The following is an 18431-nucleotide window of genomic DNA, read 5'->3' on the forward strand; positions in this document are numbered from 1 at the left end:
TCGCGAGTTACCGAAATTCATGTTAATTATTTATTATCTGCCCTCATACTGTGATTTGTTATTATGACTTTTTTTTGTTACTGATGCGCTAGTGGGAAGTCTGCATTGGATGTTTTGATTGGACTATAGGATATGTAACGGAATTCAAAAAAAAAAAAAAAAAAAAAAAAAAAAAAGAAAAAAGAGGAGTTTAGGTTTGTGAGCATTTAGATCGAAGTAAGAAAGTGGAACAAATAGTTACCAGTTTAGTCGCTAGAGGTATGTAGTGATAGACTCTTTCTATGCGCATCAAAGACATAGTGACATCTAGTGGCAAATTTGGGAACTCGCTGCACCGATGTGAGAGAACCCAACCTTGAGTCAGGTGCCTTTGCTCGTTGGTACTTCGTGTGATTGGGACGGTAGAATTGTACTTCGTAATGTATTGAATAATCGTTCTATTCCATACCTTTCGATGTTGTTTTTCCAGAACAGGAGTATCATGGTATCGTAAGTTATTATTGTAATAGTCCATATTAGCATAGTATAATGAGTAATCTTTAATCATTCTTTTTGCATTATTTTTCTTGTATTTTTTTCCTTTTTTTCTTTCATTCTGACATAGTTAACTTGAATACTTGTCTGATTGGGGATGCCTTATTATTTATGGCGATATGGGCTAGTGTATTGCGTATTAAGTGAAATCAGGAAATTGATATTAAAGTTTCTTTTTGGACATTTAATTCTTACGAAATTAAAATTGGAATATAATTGTCATGCTCCGATGTTCCTTAAAATGTAATGATATGATTGCATCGAAAGATAAGCGTTTCTGTCGACAAATCTGAGATGAGAGTTTTCCATAATTATTGTTATCAACGTTTAGTATTTCTCTTGTTATTGAATTCATATATAGTTTTTGTTAAAATAAATATTATAGCAGAAACGTCCTTCTTTGATATTAAATTTGATCTAACCTACATCCAACACATATTGCAGCAGTATAACCGCATTGAACCTATTGGGATTTCCTCTAGTCTCTTTGAGGCCTCACGAGGAAGTAAAAATAAACTATTGGGGTGTACCCCGCAAAATTATATTGTTACAAGGTACCAACGAGCAAATGCCGGTTATTGCTGTGTTGGATCGTGTCCCGGTAATATTGCTTGTGTTGGTTTGTGTCCCAGTAAAAATTTGAATATTGGTTCGGATCAAGATAGCGCAGGTTCGATCCCGGAAGGTAGGAGTGGTTAGTGCTATTACGGTTCGAGTCCCGGTTTGTGGTACTTGGTTCGATGTCACCTTATATCAATTTATATGTGGTCGGTTGAATGTAAAGAGTACGTATATGTATCATTCCCTTACATGTTGAAAAAAAAGAACAAAAAGGAACAAACAAAAAATCGTTTCAGCATTGGAAATAATACGAATGATTGGCCTTTGAGAAAATCTGTTGTAAGGAATATTCGTTCCGATATACGTAGTATATGTAAATGGTTCTACTGTGTTACAGAATTAATAAATTATAGTGTGGCGTACGGGGAATTTTATGACTATTTTCGGCCTTTTAATTAGAAATTTTATATATATATATATATATATATATATAAAAAATCAGAATCATGAATTTTGCCGCTCGTTTTGGAAGAGAGTTCACAGGTTGGTCTCCTGTGTGTAATCCACCAGGGGGTAATGAGGTGCCCGTTGCTTCCCTGGTGCAGATTGACGATGTGCCCACCGCAGGAGCCAGGGGGGGCCCTCAGAATCGGGATGTTTCTGATTTGTTGGACTTCGCTGGCTGTGCGGTGCCACAAGTTCGTCCTTATCGTGGGTTGAATAAACCACCTATCACATGTAATTTCACAAAAATATTTTCAGAAAGCATCTATAAATCTATAGAGATGCAAATTAACGAACTACCTCTTGTGAATGAAAATAGTAGTATTCTTTTGTGTCAATTCTTGTTGAAGGTTAAGGAAATGATCGAAATGAAGGTTGCACCTTCCGAAGCAGTTTTGGTAGCTAGTTTAAGTAAATGTAAAAATCAAATGTATGAAGAGATGCAGCGTTTGCTTAATTTAACAACTGATTGGAAGTATATTTCTGAATGTATTTTGGAAAAAATTATCTCACCTTTAGTTCGTACGGAATTTTATAATAGTAAGATGTTTAGAGTTATGAAAGAGCATGAATCCCTTCAAAATTTTCTTCGTGAAAAAATATCAGTGTTGCAACTATTGAATATGGAAATGTCAGTTGTAGAATTTTGTCACACGGTCTCTAACTTAATCAAACCTGAGATTCGGGATTTATTATTGTTAACTGGTTTACCTAACACTGTTCATGAATTCTTAGAATTTGCCGAAACTTATGAGATGAATAGGCGATATGCCTTGGACTATCAGAAAACAGTAAGAAATCAATATATTTCAAATACAGTAGTACGTAATCTTACGAAACGAAATCGTGTTAGAAATTTTTGCAATGTATGTGGTAGTAGTAATCATGCTTGGAATCGATGTCCGTATAAAGGTAGCAATATTCGGGGAGACTCTATGTATTTAAACAATGAAATGGAGAATCAATATCATCTTTTACAAATGATGGTTTCCATCTGTCGAACGCCTTATCCGGCCGTTATTGATACAGGCTCAACTCTGAATTTATGTGAACGAACAGTTTTTGAGAAAATAAGTATGAAATGTCGACCTAAAGTTAAACCTGTAAAGTATTCAGTATCTGTTCTGGACAATGAGTCAATATGTGACAATGAGACAATGAGTGAATATCGAAGAAATGGTTGAACTAAGATTTTTCGTGAACAATTCTTGTTTTAGTGCTTGGTTTGGAATTATTGATCACCCTAGTTTGAAGTTATTATTGGGAATTTCGTTTTTAAACGAAAATTTTGCTCATATTGACATTCGAAATAAAACTTTATTTTTTGAGAAACTTAATAAAGAAGTAAAATTGACTGAATTTTATCAACATGATTCTAATCATTCGGATATATTTGTAGATTATCCTACAAAATTAAAACATTCTAGTGTAATTTATAGTGGGGTTAATAGACAGAACATTAATACAGGAAGTCGCCCTAGAGTATGTAATACTACTGCTTCACTTCAGGAATCTATACATTGTTTTCCTGGTGCAGATATACAATGCCCGGGCCAGGTAGGTTGTTCATCTTCTACCGGATATGGTTGTCAAATTGAAAACAATCATCAACGATTGGAATTTAGTGGAGGTGAGAGTAATGGTAGTAGTATTAGACCTGAATCGCGTTCTATATCTATGCAGCGTAGCTCCTCAGCGGCAGCGTGTAGAGGAATGGATTTACATCGGTCATCTGGGAATATTGGTAATCATCGTGGATCAGCGGTGCGTTTTCGTCAAGGGACTTCTGTTGTCAATTTATCCCGTCCATCAACGGCGTCGTGTGATGTGGGAAATAGATGCCCATCTGTTCATCAGTGTGGTCACCATTCATCTATGGTGTGAAGGGATCTTGGAGCTTCAGTAGCGGAGCGTAATCTAGATGTCTCTCGTCAAGCAAAAGCTTTACCATCTAGAAATTTTAGACGACAGTCAACTATCCGTCGAGGTCAGCGTCCGTCTGCGGTGCGCAGTGGTCATGAGTCTTCAGTGGAGGTGAGCAGTCATGGTTTGTTGTGTCAACCGTCAACGACATTGTCTGATAGGAGCGGATTTCAATTTACGACATCGGATAAACGATCAGCGTTACATGATGGTTGTCATTCGGCAGTGGCGGAGTTCAGTGGTGGTGTTAATACTCAGTCGCCTATCACACAGAGGTCAGAACATCCTGAGGGATCATTTCCAATGAGTGATCGTCGATTTCCAGTGGTGCGTAGTGACATTGATTTACCTGATCAATCATTAAAACCCCCATTAACTAGTAACTGTTCACAGTCAATTTTGCAGATAGACCGTTCAACTTCAGGTGTGGAGAGCAATGGTGGTGGTCCTAATCGATCTTCCTTAGGTCAAACAACTTCGGGTGTGAGCAGAGAGCTGGTTTCTGGTCAGCGTCAGCGGGCCAGATCTAGGTGGAGAATGGGAAGTTCCAGCCGAGCCAATGTTGAGACAAACGTTCATATACCAAGGCGATCTTCATCTAGGCAGATGGATCCGAGAGATTTTTCCAGAGATGTCCAGTTTGTGGAAGAAGTTCCAGCTGGGGTCAGTGTTGACAATCCTACCAGATCAGAATTCCAGAATTCTCCCAATGAGTTGGAGGGAAATGGAAAAGGTAATATTGATTTCTCTGTTGATATTATTTCTCCAGATTTAATACCTTATGTTGAAAAATTGTTTAATAAATTTAAAGATGTCGTCACCGATGATTTAGGTATGATAAAGGATTATCAACATAAGATAATATTAACTGATAATACACCGTGTATTACACAACCTTATCCTGTTCCCAAACATAAACTTAAAGATATGGATAAATTTATCGATTCTTTAATAGAAAAAGAGGTTGTTGAAGAGATTAAAAGTTCGCCGTACATTTCACCCTGCTTTATGATTTCAAATAAAGATAAATCGCCCAGATTAGTAGTCAATTTCTCAGAAATCAACAAGCGTGTCTTAATGACAGGATTTCCGAGTCCCCATGCGGAATCTATCATAGCTAACACTGGGAGACATCGTTATTTTAGCTGTTTTGACGTAAAATTTAGCTATTATCAAATTGAACTTCATCCTAGCTCTCGATCAATAACAGCCTTTGCTACCCCAACTAGATTACTCCAGTTTCGCAAGATACCTTTGGTCTCGTATCATCAGGCTTTGTATTGTCTAGCTTAATGCATAAAATATTTAGGGACCTGGAAGGCGAATATCTAGACATATTTGTCGAAGACATAATAGTTCATGCTGATAGCATTGAAAAACATAACGAGATTCTCGAAAAGGTTTTGCAAAGACTTCGAGAGAATGGTGTGACCATTTCTCCTCATAAAACCCGTTTGTGCAAACGTAAAATAAAATTTCTTGGTTATGAATTTTCTGAAGGAAATGTGTATATCGACAAAGAAAGAGTGAAGGTTATTAAACAACTTCCCAGGCCTAAAAATCGTAGAGCATAAGCGAAACTGTTGGGTTTTCTTTCATATTATTTGAGATTCTTGAAAGATTATGGAGAATTGTTAGGGCCTTTATACGAACTTAAGAGTCCCAAAAATACATTTAAGTGGGGTAAAGAGGAAGATGAAATTTTAGATCAAATCAAGGAAGCTATAATAAATCATGTCATTTTGAAATCCCGGATTTTTCAAGTCCATTTGTAGTACATGTCGATTCATCTTGTCGATGTTATAGCGGAATTCTTAGTCAGTATGATGATCAAGGGTTATTAAGACCGGTGATGTTTGCTAGCAAGTTAATTCCAACAACTGCTTGGTCGAAGAATATCTTCGAACTTGAGATGAAATCTTTAATTTACTGTTTAGACAAGTTTGATATGTATCTACATCATAATAAATTTACAGTATTTTGTGATAATGCCAGCTTAACATGGATTTTGAAAAATCATAAAAGACAGAGAAAATATGGGTCTATGATAGAAAAGATAAGTAAATATAATTTCAATATAATTCATCTTAGGAGTAAAAAGAACTTTTTGGCTTATTATATCAGCCGCATGTATAGTTTTGTTGATTTCGAGCCTGTTGAGATTAATACTGTTAATAATCAAAATGTGCATTTATCTTTTATAAATTTTTGGAGGTTGCCTCTTTTTAATAAACCTTTAGAAGAACTGCAAAGAATGGATCCAAAGTTGAAAGGTATAATTCAATCTATTGAGAATAAACAAAGAGTAGAACCATATCTTATTCAAAATAATATTTTGTTAAAAAGGACGAATGGCAAAGTATATGGCGGACTTCGGGCTGTAATTCCTGATAGTATGAAAGAGAGTATAATTAAATTCTTCCATGAACAAATCGTCGGGGGTGGTCATGGTGGTCGGGCCAAGACCATCGCTAAAATTGCAAGCCGCTTTACTTGGGACAATTTATATCAAGATATTGCTCAATTTATTCAACGCTGTGATATCTGTCAGCGTATAAAAGATCGAAATATACCTCTTTATGGTACATATTTCTCGAAAAAGGAAACGAAACCCAATGCTTGCTTGCATATCGACGTGATGGGTCCTTGGTTACCTAGTCATGGATATAAATATTTGCTAGTTGTCACAGATGCCTTTTCAAGGTTCGTTATTATTGAACCACTTAGAAAGATAACTTCTAAGATTATATGTGTCAAGTTGGATAAGATATTTTATATGTACGGCTATCCAGCTCGTTTATTGCATGATAATGCGAGTTACTTTAGATCTGATCAGTTCAGTCAGTACTTGTTTAGTTTGGGCATACAAGACATTTGTACGGCTCCCAATTCGCCTTCTTGTAACTTTACGGAAAGGCAAAACAAAAATATAAAGTTGATATTGAAGGCGTATATTGATCAAAACCAAACTAAGTGGGATGATCATATTTATAAAGTGCAATATACTTTGAACTCGTCAGAAAATTCGGAAACTCGTAAAACTCCCGGAGAGTTATATCTTGGGAGAATAATGTGGAATCCTCTTGACATTAGATGGATCATAGATCTTGGTGTATTGGATAATACACAGGATAAGGAAGAGATGTGTCAGAGGATAGCTCAAAATATTGAAAAGGCTTGGCGTCGGAAAGAATCCGCTTATAAGAAACGCCATATTCCGGTGACGTTTGCTGTTGGTGATTCTGTCTTAGTGAAGCGTATGTTAAAGGCTTCGATCGAGCAGAAAATTATGCCGAAACTAAGTCAGAATTATGATGGCACATTCCAGATACTTTGCTATCCGATCAAAAACACTGTCTTGTTAAAATCTATAGAGAATCCTGACATTGTTATAAAAAGGAATGTAATGCATATTAAAAAATACTATCCTCCTAGAGCTTCATAATTTGTAAAATTGAAAGAATTTAAATGTAAATTGTAAAATTGCATTTAAAATTTCTATTCAGAAGTAACAGACCTTATTCATAAAGAAGAGCTTACTGGGAAACACATGTAATAACTTTAAATATTAAAAATATGTGTATAGGTATGTTTAATGTTAGATTTTTTATTATCTTTGTATACTGTGTTTGTTTGTTCAATCCTGCAGGATGTGTGTTTTTGTCCATGCCTGTTCATGTCCTTGGGAATACATCGTCAGAAATGGCAGAAACTTTCTTTTCGTCGTCATCAGCTGTAATCGATAAATACTCTGGATCTTCGAAATGGCTGTCTCATCCTCGTTATGGAAAGGATTAGAACTCTACATGGAACTCTGAATATTCCGGAATTTGTTTGGGCCCATATTCAAGTAAGATCTTTGTTTTGGAAAGTGAGTGGATATGGTGAGTTGATTCTTCCGAGTTTGGCATGCTTGATTCCAACAGAGACAGATCATTTTTTTTTCAATTACCTTATTATCAGTTAAAATTATTTATTCACCCTTGTGGGGGAATTTTGTAACGGAATTGAAAAAAAAAGAAAAAAGAGGAGTTTAGGTTTGTGAGCATTTAGATCGAAGTAAGAAAGAGGAACAAATAGTTACCAGTTTAGTCGCTAGAGGTATGTAGTGATAGATTCTTTCTATGCGCATCAAAGACATAGTGACATCTAGTGGCAAATTTGGGAACTCGCTGCACCGATGTGAGAGAACCCAACCTTGAGTCAGGTGCCTTTGCTCGTTAGTACTTCGTGTGATTGGGACGGTAGAATTGTACTTCGTAATGTATTGAATAATCGTTCTATTCCATACCTTTCGATGTTGTTTTTCCAGAACAGGAGTATCATGGTATCGTAAGTTATTATTGTAATAGTCCATATTAGCATAGTATAATGAGTAATCTTTAATTATTCTTTTTGCATTATTTTTCTTGTATTTTTTTCCTTTTTTTCTTTCATTCTGACATAGTTAACTTGAATACTTGTCTGATTGGGGATGCCTTATTATTTATGGCGATATGGGCTAGTGTATTGCGTATTAAGTGAAATCAGGAAATTGATATTAAAGTTTCTTTTTGGACATTTAATTCTTGCGAAATTAAAATTGGAATATAATTGTCATGCTCCGATGTTCCTTAAAATGTAATGATATGATTGCATCGAAAGATAAGCGTTTCTGTCGACAAATCTGAGATGAGAGTTTTCCATAATTATTGTTATCAACGTTTAGTATTTCTCTTGTTATTGAATTCATATATAGTTTTTGTTAAAATAAATATTATAGCAGAAACGTCCTTCTTTGATATTAAATTTGATCTAACCTACATCCAACACATATTGCAGCAGTATAACCGCATTGAACCTATTGGGATTTCCTCTAGTCTCTTTGAGGCCTCACGAGGAAGTAAAAATAAACTATTGGGGTGTACCCCGCAAAATTATATTGTTACAGATATAAATACACTTACCAACTGGTCAATATTTGTTCTCATTTCATTCTTTCTTCTACGATTTTGTAAGATTATTACAACGAAATTTTCAAACAGTGGACATTCTTTCAGAAAATAGCTGACATTTTATTAAAAAGCTGGACTTTTTTACATGTAAATTTGAAAACATTTTATCTTATAATTGTGTGGATGATGTTGAATCTGCATTGGTTCTTAAATCAGAATTGTAGTTGCCCCAGCCAGCATTTTTTGACCGAAGTAATGCATTATGTTCTTGCAACAAGTATTTGTAAAATTCTTCGTAATTCATGTGCATGAAACTACGTAGATTTTAGTACAATGACCAATCCCGTAACTGACTGTATTAACGAGCTTTTTTTACACTAAGCATTGATTAGAGAAAACACTCTTTATTCGCTGCATTACCGTACTGCTAAAATCGCAAAATAAAGTTGATAATGTTCACTGGAAATTACAAATGCTATTGTTACTTCTGAAAAATTCCCATCACTACTCTTCAGCAAGAGTATACATTTTATTCTAGACTAAGAACTCATATAAGATAAGTGACACATAATGAGTTATTAGGACTAGGCTATATGCTATACGCTTATGCTTATGTAACAACTTACATAACCTTCGTCAGTTATAGTTTCGTCTTTCATTGATTATTTTCTGAAAGATCAAAGGGAGTTATACAGTACAAATTCAACCAAACTCATTGATCTGATGGTTGTAAATCTTGGCAACGTTGTATTCATATGAGATAAATATGATGTGCAGGCTTTTAGTTCCCGAGTTAGATGAGATCAAATTTGAAGTTTGGACTTCGACACATTTTCGAGAATCAATTTTAATCAAGAGCTGATTAAAAACCAATGAAGGACAGTTTTCTAACGCAATTGAGAAACATACTAATGTTTCAAGCAAAAGATTGAACAAATCGAAATATGATTAAATGTCAGACTATTCAAAAACAATTGAAATGACGTCTTAACATTGAAGAATCACAAAATGTCGGAATGATCAGCAAAGGCGGAAAGGATAGCAACCCCAATTTCACTGAAATTACCTGTGAAGAAATATAAATGTTCTATTTCGGTATCTTACCAATACTTTTCATATACTAATATTGATATGATTCAAATGCCGGAAAGAGGTGGGTAACTACGTGTTTACTAACACGCTGAATCACAAGAACTATATCTCCAATTTAGATTCAATTCAAGATCTCGGATACAAATTAGAAAAAAAAACGATTTAGATTGTGATTATGATCTGACCACTTCCACCTCACAAGTTGGCAATTTTGTTATATAGTAGGCATATGGACATTCGACGCAAGACGCGGATTTGATTCCCGGCGGGAGCTCATGTGGTCCGATTGCCACATTAATCACTAGGTCACGTCTCATATAGCTTCGCTGGTGAAAGGGACGCTCAACTGAAATCAACAACATTCCGGGTGGGAATTGAAGGGGTTAGGACATAACGATAAGGCGTAAGTTCGTGTCAAATGATTGAGTGCTGAAAAGGCATACTAAAATCCGAACCAACCAAACAATCAAGCTGCGGAAGCACGTGAGATGTCTATGTACTTTCCGTTCCGCACGACAAAATATTACGTTAAACTACTTATTTTTTCCAGAGCACGGGAGCGATAGTGAATATTGAGAAAAGCATTATATTATCAAACATTATATAAAATGCATGTTTTAGATAAAAGTTAATCTAAAAAGTTAATTTCAGAGATAGATTAAACATTTACGGGTAAGATGTTTATCTCACAAGGAGACTTACGAAAGTGAAACTCACCGATTTGAATGAAACTTTGTAGATTTGTAAAATTTCGAAAAATAATCGACACGTATTTTTTATTATTATTATTTCGGTATTGCTGTAGGTTTAAGAGTACAAACAAACTTTGAACGTTAGAGGTGATCTTGAAGCATAGACAGAGAACAATTATTTAATGTAGAAGAAAAACATACTGCCAGGGGTTTTCAGGACAGCTGATTCAGAATCTCACGTCAAAATTAGAAGATGCAAAATTGTGGATCCAATATGGTGATTACAATTACAAAAGTCTTCTGGTTTGAAATGGTGTACAGTTAGCCAAGAGCAAATATCCACTATCGCAGGCAGGGGTTACTGCGAGGAGGTTGCAGAACGATTTGAAACACCTTTCTCTACTTATTTTAACGAGATGCTTGATTAAAGTACATTTCTATACCTCTCATATTCGGGGCGCTTGTTTATAGTGAGTCTCCTCGCTTGTCAATATGTCCGAGTTTCATATATCATCAGTTGTTATAATTAAAAATTTATTGAAACACGTTTTACAGTAATGATATTCCGTAAAAAGATGTGTGATGCATAAACATAGTTTACACAACGCACACCTTATTACAGCATTAGCTACTTACAAATTACAAAATGATGCACAATCTTTGAAATAAAATGTTACGGGATTGTCATACGTAGGAGGTTTTTATTACAAATAACTGCTTTCGTATCACAGATACCTAATAATATTGGCAAATGTGGGAGAATAAATACTATTTATGAATAAATGATTGGATCTTAATTATATTATTACGGAGATGTAAATTTATGTTATAGAGAAGGACAGTGTCCGAAAAATGTCCCAAGAAGTTTTTCCAGGGACTAAAGAAAATACATCAAGATGCTAAATCCAGTTGTTCCTGCAGGAATGGTTTCTATTTTGATATATTCTTTTTAGGTTTAACTCGGGACTCAAATATAATATAAATTACTTAAATAAGCACCCCGATTAATGAGAGGCGAGGGGACTCACTTTCAATAAGCACCCCGAATAATGAGAGGTGCAGAAACTCACTTTAATCAAACATGCCGCTAAAATAAGTACAGAAAGGAGTTTCAAATCGGTTTGCAACCTTCTCGCAATAACTCATGCCAATTATGATTGTTCATGGCTAACTGCAAACCATTTCAAACCAGAAGACTTTTGTAATTTTGATCAACATATTGGATCCACCATTTTGAATTTTCTAATTTTGACATGAAATTCTGAATCAGCTGTCTTAGAACCTCCCTGGGAGTATATTTTCTTCTATAATTAATAATTATTTTCTGTCTATGCTTCAAAACCTTCCCTAACGTTCAAAGGGTTACAGAGGCACCTTAAACAGTACCATTACTGAAATTTAAAAAATACGTGTCGATTCTTTTTCGATATACAAATCTGCAAAGTTTCATTCAAATCGGTGAGTTACACTTCCGTAAGTTTCTTTGTTAGAGGCGCATTCAATAATATAATAATGATGGCCACAAGAGATCAGGATTATTACAAGAATATTTCCTAATTCTAGAATCAACATACAAACTGTGGAAGCAAAGTTGTCACAGTCATTTTCTAATGTGCAGTTTTTGTAGTGAGTGCTCATGTTTCAATGTAATTAAGTTGTTCCTTAAAGTGTCAAATGTGGAATACATTTAAATTCATATGGTCAGTACAAGAGCCCGATCAAAGTCCGGTTCATCTATCTGAAAACGAATTCCAAATGTCCCATATTGAACGTCTAAGTACTTAGCAAGAAAATGCAAAAATTAGCTACGCTTTAAAATTCTCAGCATATCCTATTTATGTTTCTGTATTAACATTTTTCTTTCGAAACAATTGAGATCTTATGCTTTTCCTTTCTATGGACGAATGTAATATAAAAAGAGTCTCACTGTCGTGAGAATGTTTCTACGTCTTGGTCACGCAGAAGGTACTGTTTGAATGGCGGGAGAGTTAATCGAAAAGGTGGATATATCCTTCTGTTCGTTTATTAACAAATCCAGCGAGCAGTTGTGATCATAGCAAACCTCTGCCTCTCGCTTGTTTACGAACGAGTTGTTTCTTTCCCGGTAGAACTTGTTTTAAATACCCATTTCTACTCCAATAAAGCGAAGTGGAGACCAAACATATAGAGTGTCTCCCGGTTTAACGTGGTTGCCAGATTTAAGAAGTAGTGTAGGAAGTTAACTTGACTAATATCTGGTAATTTAAATATAAACAACTATGTAGTTTCTTTCCACATACTTTTAAATTCTTGTAGATTTATTGTCCCAAAACTGCGTGTACTTATCTACTTTGTGCTATTATTTTACACTGTAGACAACTGAAATATTACAACACTGTAGAGGTCCTAATAACGCCTGCAACTCTGTAGAGGAATGTTAATAGTGTGTGTGTGTGACATTAGATCATCCAGATATGTTATTGGTACCGGTACCATTTATATCTTGCAGGTGATGTTGGCATTAGGATCCAATAAATATAGTACGGCACCACACGTGTTTCCCAAGAAACTGCCAGAAATAGAGACATAAGTATTTTACCACCGCAAATATGAATAAAATTAATGCATTTTGATCTCACTCTCGGTTTGGTATCTCTTCTAGTTTTTTGTGCACATTTGGTCCAACAAGTTGGTCTCCCAACTCGGAGCTAACAAGTACACAAATACGTGTATAGGTGTGTGTGTCTGTGTGTGTATGTATGTATGTAACCGAGAGAGATAAAGTTTAAAGCCCCACGATTATGTCGAATAAGCTAAATAAAAGGTTTATCCTCAAGACGCGGGGGGAGAGGGAACCATTGAGCCACCTCATCTGTTAATTTTAAAATTCTGCTCTACTATGTTGCCATAGTCTTTTTTCACACCAATACGAGTAATTGTTGTATCTTATATAGGGAATAAAAATAGGTCATTGTCTTTTATAAAGGTCACAAAATACCTGCCGCCAATGTCATACTCGTTCTGCTGTTATGTGTAATTGGAATCGGAACTGTACCTTTTTTGCATAAGTGTAACTCCTACTAAATTGCAACCGAATTGGAACTGTAATTTTATTCGGCATATGCTACCAAAGGCTCCATGTATGTGTGTGTATGAGCCGAGATGAAATTTTTAAGTTTTACGTCCAACGAATATGTCGAATAAGCTAAATAACGCGACATGCGAAGTGAAAGCGAACCACTGAGCCACCGAAGCTGTTATTTTTAATCTCTGCTCTACTATGTTGCCACAGACCTTTTTCACACCAATACGAGTAATTGTTGTATGTTATATAGGGAATAAAATTAGGTTATTGTCTTTTATAAAGGTCACAAAATACCTGCCGTCAATGTCATACTCGTTCTGCTGTTGTGTGTAATTGGAATCGGAACTGTACCTTTTATGCATAAGTGTAACTTCTACTAAATTGCAACCGAATTGGAACTGTAATTTTATTCGGCATACGCTACCAAAGGCTCCATGTATGTGTGTGTATGAGCCGAGATGAAATTTTTAAGTTTTACGTCCAACGAATATGTCGAATAAGCTAAATAACGCGACATGCGAAGTGAAAGCGAACCACTGAGCCACCGAAGCTGTTATTTTTAATCTCTGCTCTACTATGTTGCCACAGACCTTTTTCACACCAATACGGGCAGGGATTGAAAGTTATTTAGAGAATGATAAAAGTGGTAAAAAGGGCTATAAAAACTAAACTGTCATAAAACGTGTACCACTCATAAACTCTAAGACTTAGGTAAAAGCAAATACGATATTCGTACACAACATGTTCGAAAACCCCTATATACCGAGTTCCATCCAAATCGGTTAAAACTGTCAGAGAAAGAGCATATCCCACATAAACAATAAGGCCTACGTTAAACTAAATATGATATTCGTAATTAGCATATTTTAAAGCCCCTATTAACGGAGTTTCATCCAAATCGGCTAAAACTATCATAAAAACGGCGTATCCCACATTAAACTATAAGACATACATAAAAACTAATATGGTATTCCTAATGAGCATGTTCGAAAATTCCTATATACCGAGTATCATTCGAATCGGTTAAAACTGTCAGAGAAAGGGCGTAAGTAGAGTGGGGTCGCTTGGGTTTGTTTTTTTCCTATTGCGCATGCGCAAAGCCTTGACGCTGATTGGCTAGCGCAGGTCACGTGACCCCGTCCCCGGCAACGCCCCCTGCACGCTGATTGGCTGGCCACGCACCCGGCCACACCCCTTCAGGCTGATTGGCTAGCGCCGGACCCGTGACTGCGCCCACGGACACGCCCACCTTGAACCGTCCAACCACGGTCTTTTACGACCTTCATTTTAGGAGTGCCTACTGCGCACTTCGGGTCATGCCGCGCTGATTGGCCGGCGCCGCTCCCCGCCCCCTGGACTCACGTACTGCGCACCTCGGGATATGGGGGTTTTCGAACAGGCCCACGCTGATTTTAAAACCCAATCACTCGTCAACGATGCCGCATATTGAGGTGCCGTTTCCACACAAGAGACTACGAACACATACCATAGCAGATAATACATAAGATTCGTTCCCTTATATGAGCACTTTTAACATAGCTGATCGATAACACATTCTCCAACTGCCTATTTAACATAGCACATATTACATAAGACTATATAACATAGTAGGGGTGTACTCATTCCCTTTTATGAGCACTTTTAACATATAACACAGCAGAGCTAATAAAAGAGCAGAGACTACGAATCCATACCAGAGCAGATAATACAATAGGATTACGTAACACCCTGAACCGTCCAGCCATGGTCTTTTACGACCTCCATTTTAGGAGTGTATTTGTTCCCTATTATGATCACTTCTTCCACCCCTTATTTTACCATAGCAGAGAATAATGGGGGTGTATTCGTCCTCCATTTTGTATTCAAGATGGGCGCCGTGCGCTCAGAGATATGGAGACCAAATTTTTGACCTACTGCGCATATGAGCAGACTGTTCCGATTCCGCTGAAGCAGATTGTCGTTCTCTTTTACGAGACTACAGCTACATAATAGAGCAGAGATTAAAAAATAACAAAACCACACACAGACACATACACACACACTTGATTGCTTATGCGCAGTAAAATTTAATTTCCAATTTATTACACATTGCACGCATTCGCAGAAAAATTACAGTAGACTACAGACTAAGAGAACATAACAGACTGTTCCAGCTGCAGTGCCTGTTCCGGTTCAGGAGCAGACAACGTGCAACGAGTAAGTCGTGAAAGACTATGACCTATTTTTCATTCCCTAAATAACATAGTATACCCACTTGTTACCCCGACTTCCGGTTCTGATTAAACACACACAAACACCCACAATTGGTTGCGTCTGGCAAATCCAATTTAGTAGAAATAACACGCATGCGCAGAAATATCTACATTTCCGATTCGATACGCCCTTTGAACCGATTTGGATAAAACTCTGCATATGGGAAGTTTTCGACCATGTTGATTACGAATATTATATTTCTTTTTACCTGGATCTTATAGTTTATGTGGGATACGACATTTTTATGTGAATTTTAACCAATTTGGATGAAACTCGGTATATGGGGGGTTTTCGACCATGCTGATTACTAGTATTATATTTATTTCTACCTGGGTCTTATAGTTTATGTGGGATACGCCCTTTGTATGACACTTAAAACCCAATCACTCGTAAACGAAGCAACATATTGAGGTGATGTTTCTACATTTAGCAATTGGTCATAAACTACTGACCATTGAGGGCAAAGGTCAAAATACTTAAAACCTAATAACTCGAAAACGGAGTCACATATTGAGATGGTGTTTCCACATCTAGTAATAGTTCATCAACTACTACAAGCTCCAAAAATAATTACTATCGAGGTCAAAGGTTAAAATACTTAAAACCTAATAACTCGGAAACGGAGCCAAATATTGAGATGGTATTTCCACATTTAGTAACTAGTCATCAACCACTGCAAGTTCCAAAATAATGATTATCGAGGTCAAAGGTCAAAATACTTAAAACCTAATAACTCGAAAACTGAGCCACATATTGAGATGACGTTTCCTCATTTAGTAACAGAGCATCAGCTACTACAAATTCCAAAAGTGTTGATCATCGAGGTCAAAAGGTCAAACTCGTAAACGAAGCCACATACGCAGCGGACTCTGGTTATCATGAACATATTCAACACAACGTATATATCAAAAAATAATCAATCATGGGTGCGGTTATGAAGAACACTTAAAACTCACCCTCTCGAATTTTGACAAAAACCAGAAATAATTTTTAAAAATCAATATTTCAGTTATTTCTCAGCGCAGCGAACTCTGGGTTTCATGAACGTATTTAACATAGCGTATATTTCAAAAAATAATCAGTCTTGGGTGAGGTTATGAGAAACACTTAAAAATCACCTCCCTCGAATTTTGACCAAGTCCCGAAATACTTCAATTTTTAAAAATCAATATTTCAGTTATTTTAAACCGCAGCGAACTCTGGTTCCTCATTTAGTAGCAGATCATCAACTACATGTACGAAAATATTGACTATTGAGGTCAAAAGGCCAAATAACTCGTAACAGAGCAACGGACAAATTTGTGTGATCTATTCAATTTTGTACCAAGTTGAAACAAAAGTGAAGAAAGAATAAATTTGAGTGGTTTATTTACTTTTGTATTAATGAGAAAGAAATCAAACAAACACAATTTTAACTAGTTCAGAATTTCCGTACTTTTTTGGGCTATTCAAATAAACACAAAAATTAATTTGGATGGAGTATTTATTTTTGTACTATCGAGAAAGAAAGGAAAATATGCCATATTAACTAACAAACGAAGAGATAAATTTAAGTGATCTATTCCATTTTGTACCAAGGAGATATGCCATTTTAACTAGCTCAGAATTTATGTGCCTTTTTGTGCTAAGGTCCATTTTAACTAACTGAAAAGTTTATATCTTGTACTATTTAGACAAACGAAGGGATAAATTTGAGAAATCGAACATGGACCATTTTAACTAACTCAGAATTTTATATCATTTTGTAATGTTCAAATAAATGAAGAAATAAATTTGGATGGAGTATTTAGCTTTGTACGAACCAGAAAAAGGTGAAGAAGGTCCCTTTTAATTAGTTCAATATTTCTGTACAATTTTGTACTACCCAAATAAACGAAAGAGTAAATTTGGATAACCTATTTTATTTTTGTACCAATCAGAAGAAACTCAAAGAATGGCAATTTTAACTAGATTAGCATTTTATACTTTTTGTACCATTAAAAAAACAGAATAACTTGAGTAGTCTGTTTTTCTACTCATCCGAAGGAGAGCAAAGAAGAACCGTTTTAAGTAGCTCAGCTTTTTCACACCTAATGTTGCCATGACTATAAGGAAAGGAATAAATAAATATGGGTGTCGTAACCATTTATATCAGACTTAGATTTTTATGCATTTTTTGTAATATTTGTACCAAACATAAAAAAGCTACACAGATAAACAAAGGAATAAATTTGTAATAACCACATAAAGCGAATCTCAGCTTGATATACCATTTGAGTGGCCTATTGAATTTTGTATCCTCGTCGCCATAAGTGCCTTTACATCGCAGTGACGGGTATGTGACCGCGCAGTACTCCAAGGAAGGGATGGTTGTATAAGAATTTGTGATTAATTTTGAAGAGTTTTTATTTTGACTAGGGAATTAACATAGGTGAAGGGAGTAAAGACACAGATTTGAAGCATCAGTTCACTGTTATTGAAGCATCAGTGCACGAAAATATTCGTATTCTCAGTTTTTCTATTCATTGTTTTATATGTTAAGTTAAATACCACAATATGTATCACTGATATCGCAGATCGTATTATTTTTTAAAATCGTGTTTGTAACCTATTGTCAAAACATTCATCTCCAGACATGATGTAGAGAGAAGAGAAAGAGATACGACATCTGTAATATATGTATATGTGATTCACTAAGTAACTGTAGAAATTAGTTAAAGGACAGATAAGAGAGCGAAAAGGAGCTCTAGAAGTCTGAACTTTTTAGAAACGTCCTAGATAGGTGAAAATATAGTTAAAAATTGCAAAAGGAATCATGTAAATTACCTCTCTTTTCTTATATTCTAGTATACTTTTTCTTTCACATCCAAACATCTCTATTCAGAATTACGAGAT

Source organism: Thermobia domestica, chromosome 14, assembly GCF_964235325.1.
Source record: "Thermobia domestica chromosome 14, izTheDome1.hap1.1, whole genome shotgun sequence".
NCBI lineage: Eukaryota > Metazoa > Arthropoda > Insecta > Zygentoma > Lepismatidae > Thermobia > Thermobia domestica.